This window comes from Mixophyes fleayi, chromosome 4 (genome assembly GCF_038048845.1).
Source record: "Mixophyes fleayi isolate aMixFle1 chromosome 4, aMixFle1.hap1, whole genome shotgun sequence".
Taxonomy (NCBI): domain Eukaryota; kingdom Metazoa; phylum Chordata; class Amphibia; order Anura; family Limnodynastidae; genus Mixophyes; species Mixophyes fleayi.
The window spans coordinates 71,572,941-71,579,012 of NC_134405.1; positions in this window are offsets into that span (position 1 = coordinate 71,572,941).

The following is a 6,072-nucleotide window of genomic DNA, read 5'->3' on the forward strand; positions in this document are numbered from 1 at the left end:
GCTGTATCTAACATATGTGGCCAGCACACTGCAAACCATTACGGGCTGGAGGGTGCCGTATAAAACTCTATCACATGATGTGCTGTTGTCTTCTGCTGGGAGTGTCTGTAGGGACTGCCAGCCAGTGTGATTGGCTTTAGTGTAGAGTGAGTCCAGCCTCATTGCATTGAAAATGCAATAATCATGCAATGTTAAACGCATTGCATTTTATTAACCATTGAAACAAATCTAGCATTTATCAGTTATATCATTTTTACGTAGGTACAGTGGACTGTTGTCCAATCAAATCTATAGTGTACTATAGGCTATATTTGTGGTGTTCTTTCTACACTTTACGGACATGTCCTCTTCACAGGACAAGACTAAGGGAAAAAAAAGGAACTTCAAATATTTGCATGAACTAGTTAAATAGAAAATTGGGAAAACATCCAGGTTATATAACATGGGACAATGTATGTGTTGTCTAGGTACACTAGATAAGGATTGAGTAAATAAAAGCTTAATATCAGATGTATAACTGGTCATAAGAGCCAAAGATACCAAATATGTATCTAGCGTGCACTAGGCAACCGTACTATTCCACCCTGAGTAGGGGTGTTGCTATTGCGCTGTTTAGAAAAAGTGATGTGGGTAAGAAGTGAGAAAAATAACAGAACTAGTTAAGAGACATTATACTGAAACCTTATTTTAAAAAGAAAAAATTGGAGCACATGCCTCAGTCAAGTTATTTTGCAGGGGGCCACATAGTGGCCCTTGGTTCCCCAGGGAAGCCTGCTTATTACCTTAGCCTGTGAGAGGGAGTCGGATGGTTTCCAATCAGCCTGCCAGGATTGGCTAAAAGATGGCTGAAACGGTTTGCTAAGAATTGTCCTTTCCCTAGAATTGTTCTAGAATACCTGCTGTTGTGATCTAGTAGATAAAGGGTACATAAGAATATCTGGCTCTGTATGTTTAATAGAAATCAGAAAATGTTGTTATGGTTCCTTTTTAGCTTTTGGTTTACCTGCATTAATGGACAGACATAGAAATGGGGAGTAATAAAAACACAAAATCTAATAATTACCTTTTTTTTTTTTTTTGGGCCTTTGTGTTGAGGACGTACATCGCGGTGCATGATGTGAATATGGTTCCCTCCTTAATGCAGAAGTCTGGTTATGATTACATGCCTTCTGTATTAAACTTGACAAGGAAGTTAGCAGAGATTGAAACACCACAAGCTCGCTTTCCTCAAAAAAAAAACAACCACTGTTTGAATAGCTCACCACATGTCATCTGGCTTCATTACATTGTAGGCCAGCAGAGGTGTGGCTACAGTATGATATAGCAGCAGAACTGTAGGGAAGAAATCTACTTTTCTTGGTGCAACAGTGTAAACTTGTGGTTAACTGGGGTTATGATGCTTTCTGTATTTTGATGAGTACACTACTAAAACAAGTGGTGATGGTGAACTGTGGCTGAGCGGGATGGGTCTGGATGCTGCTTCACAATGTTTAATGATGGGTCTGAATGTTGTAAATATTAGGGTGGTTACATGATTGGGGAGATGGTGGGTTAATGGGAAAGTTGAGATTGATTTTAAAAATAACATTTGACATAGTTAAAGCTACTCCATACAGAAAGATGCACAAAAAATTAGGTTGCTGATAACAAGTACAAAAAAAAAAAAAAAAAATATCCCCCAAAAACTGATCTAGTCTGCTTTCTAGCAGGCAACTTGACCCAAAAACCAGCTCTGCCATATTCAGTGCACTATGGGTAGGATTCTAATATTGTATTTATTTTGTAGAATTATAATACAATGAGACATTCACAAAAAGTAAGTAAGATTGTTGCATGACCATGTTTTGAGGGTAACTACTTTTTCTTTGTTACATCCAGACATCATTTCTGCCCCCTTCCTACTACTCGCCTCATTTGCTACCATATATTTTTGTAAAACAAATCTGTTTTGTCAGTCTTATGCCAGGGTGTGTCTACAGAGCTGCCATACATGGGCTCAAGGTTCGATGTTATGCAGTGTGTTCAGCACAGTGACAACATCTATAACACAATTAAAAATAGGGACGATTTCTGCTTCCACAATTTAATTTGCATTATTAGCCTTTATTTTATAAAGCACAAACCTAATACATAGTGCTGTGTAGTGATTGGATTATGATACAAGTAGCATACAATAATGAGATAAAAATGGCCCTGCTTAAATGAGCTTACAAGCTAAGGTGAAGCAACTGGTACATAAGGTAGCGGAATAACAAATGGAGCTGTTGGTGGGTAACGTGTCTGTGGCTACAGTAAGGCAGAAGAATTATCAGCTACCACTACAGAAGCTGGCATTTATGAGCAGACACCAGTAGTGTGGCATGCTGGGATTGAGGAAAGAATTGAAGTAGGGAATGCAAGACCAGTTACTGCAAAAATCCCAAGACAGTCGATGGTCTTCCTCACCACCTACAGTATATCAATTGAATCTACTTCCTGGTCTGAAGAAGGCTTTCAATTTCGTGGCGTACAAGCGCTCTCGTGGACATCTGCCAGCATTGTGTAAATGCGTGCTTGGTACCCTCCCCTAACATGTTCATTGCTAGACTGAACCCAAGACACCTGACACAAAAAAAAAAAATCCACAAACATGGTAGCAGAGATCACCAGAAGTGGAACCAACCCCACCCTTCATGTGATGACTCTCCTTGGTACTACAGTAATATCACACTGCCTGCACAATTTTTTTTTATTGTTTTATTATGTGGCCAGCAAACTGAGAAGATTATTTTGGAAATAGAGCAGAGTTCTAAATGATAGGATACCATTCATATTCATTCATGCTGTATTAAGTCTGCGTCTGGAGTCACCATGTTTAGGCACAACACCGCAGCAGAGATGCATATAAAGTGCCTGTGTGTGCATGCCCTAACAATAGCATATAGTTTTACAGAAAGGGAGCTTTGTAGAATAGGAATTTGAAGACTGACCAAACTGACATTTTTCCCCAGAAGGCGTCTACTGCCAGCAAATTGCAGTTTTTAAAGCACATCCAAAAGCACAGGAACAACGCTTGGAACGGCACGTGTATCTGGATATTTTTTTTCTCATATCGAGTGAGATCATGGAAGATTATACAAGCATCATTTTCCATGCAGTTAAGTGATTAAAAAACGTGCACAAACATTAACTGAAATAAATAGAAAAAAATATACATGTGGAATTGGGCTAAAACGAAAAAATAAAAATCTATGCAAATATGAATGTAAGTGTACATAGTAAAACCATGCACCACTTGATCACTGATTCCAGTTTTGTGCCATTGCTATTTGTAAAATAATTGATTTTGTGTACCCCTTTAAAAATAAGCACTATTTTTTCTAGGCTACAATAAAATAGAAAAGTAACTCCTTATATGTATCCTACCAAAAATGCATTCTATAGCTCCTTTTTCAAGCAGAATGCACATATCTGTAAACATACAAAAAAGATACTTAGGGCTCCACCAATGAGGGACCAGAGGAGGTTGGTCCACGGTTTAAATTTGGGTTCTCAAATAAGTACACACTACAGTGGTTTCAGCCGATTATTGGGTTAATATCACAGTAGTTTGTACCCTGGAAAGACAAACAAATGATCGTTCCAAAGCACATGAAATTGTTGATCGGGATTTTCAAACTGACTTGAAAATCTCGTTCAGCATTGGAACGATTACGTTCCAATTCCTGCGTGTGTATACATTCCATTGATGTAGAGCACATATCTGAAGGTAAAACGTGTATAGTGGGTGCACATGGAATAGCATGCTGATCAGGACTTTGTTTTTTGATCAGTCGTTGGTATAATCATTATAGATAACACATTGGGAGAAAATTTCTGTAGTATGTACCTAGCTTAAGATTGACATTGCATATTGAGTATGAGAAAATGTCATTTTTGCACTGAACTGTTTATTTATTGTACATTTGTACACTAAACCATAAAATCCAGTTTTATATGGTTACACAAATTGTTACTGTTGAAATCACAACGTTATTTCTCTTCATGTCAAACGTAGTGACTAGACAATACAAAGACATTCCTTTTGCAGACTTTTTTGTTCTCCTGTCACAACAAGAAACATGAAGTACAGGTTTAGAGTGAAGTCTTAACCTGGTCTGTTTTTCCATTCACTCTGATCTGAAACTAGGAACCTGAACATTACATAGAATGCTAATTCAGGTACCTTAAGGGTGTACAAAAATACGTGACATAACTTTTCAATAAAAAAAAGGCAAATAAATAGAATCAGCAATTTCTTGACATAATTCAAAGAATCATAATAATTTGTTAATATAGTTCAAATAATTTTATTTTATATATATTTTTTATTGGGTCTATGTCTACAAATCTGATACATCAAACTTGTAACAGTCCATCACAACAGACCATCTGTCCACATTGGACAGAAATGTCAGTGAATAGCTGATCATGTCACTCAAACTAATAGTTAGGCTTACTTTGTTCAAAACATCAGCAACTAGTTACCAACCAATATCTCAATGAGAAGTCATGTTACAAAGAGTACAGTACATATTATAATTAAGGCAATCAATTTCTTAATATGCTGATATATTAAGCATTGGTCATTAGCTATCATTTACAGCAGAAGGAGTTGATTATATATTTATTAGGAGAAATTATTGTACATGTCCGATTTGTAATGTGTAGCAATTTTTATGTATTAGCAAATTATTTGAGGGAGAAAGAGATTTAAAGACGATCCAATGTTATGCCACATTTATATAACATACTAGGGGGGAATTAAATTCAAATTTTAAACTTGACTTTTTGCCTTCCGTTCTGAGACCCCATAAAGGAATTACTCGCACAACAACAGCTAAAAAGTACAGCTTAAAGAGAGATACTTTTACTAAAGATTATAAAAAGGTATAAGAAAAATAACCAAACTATATGAAATTTAAGTCTCGTTATTTCATTTTTACGTAGCATCTAATACTGTTTTTATTTAACAACCCTGGAATATAAACAGGTAACAAACATAAGTTTTTACGCTAGCATACATCTTTGTTAACTGCACTTTGTTTGCTAATTTAGGTCAGTCAATGAGATACTTCAATGCTTCAAGCAAAATATAGGAGCATACATCACCCTGCATCTAAATGTATTTCTAAGGAAATACTGTGACATTCAAGTGAAGACGTCTTACGTTATGTAACGCTGTGGGGCCCAATCAATTCTGCCGAGAATAACGCGGCGTTAGCAGTTTTACCGTTAACACGGTAAAACTGTGCATAATTACCCTTAATACGGTAGTTTCAACGGTGGATTTTTACTCGCAGCAAGATGAAATCCAGGTTAAAATTACAGTATTAACGGTAATACTGTTAACCGTGCTATTCGCGGCAAAATTGAATCGGCCCCTATGGTGGGAATTCAATTCCCCCTGAAGTAGCGCCGTGTTATAGATATTACTGTTATTACGGTAATATTAACACGGCTTTCTGCTGAGCTGCGAGAAAAAATCCAGCGTTAGAACCACTGCAATAACGGTAATTACGCTCACTATTACCGTAATAACAGTAATAGTTTTAGCACAGCGGTGCTTCGGGGGGAATTGAATTCCTATGTGATGTTAAATACTTTTGTGTAACACTAAACATTACTCATTAAATGAGATATATGTATTTTAAACTCAGGTGCTGTAGATGCAACACACCATGACTTTTAGGTTACCCACCTGCCTAGGATTTTAAAAGAAAATACCTTAAGGCAATGTTATTAATAGGTAGTACAGAGCTAGACAGACATTCTTGAGCAAAGGTGGCAACCCTAGTGTCTTTATGTCAATAACACTTCACACCCTATATGTTTATGTATAATTGTATTTTACTGATACTCATGCTAACTGTTGACACGAAACACACTGACAGAAACCCTGCAATGCACAGCACATCTGTCTGAGTCACCATGCTGTGACTTGTAGTTACAGATCAGTAGGACAATCCACTCTCTGCAATACAGAGAGGAGTGCAGACTAAGCTGGACAAAGAACTACATTTCCCGTCATCCCTTTGTGACGTAGTTTTCCAC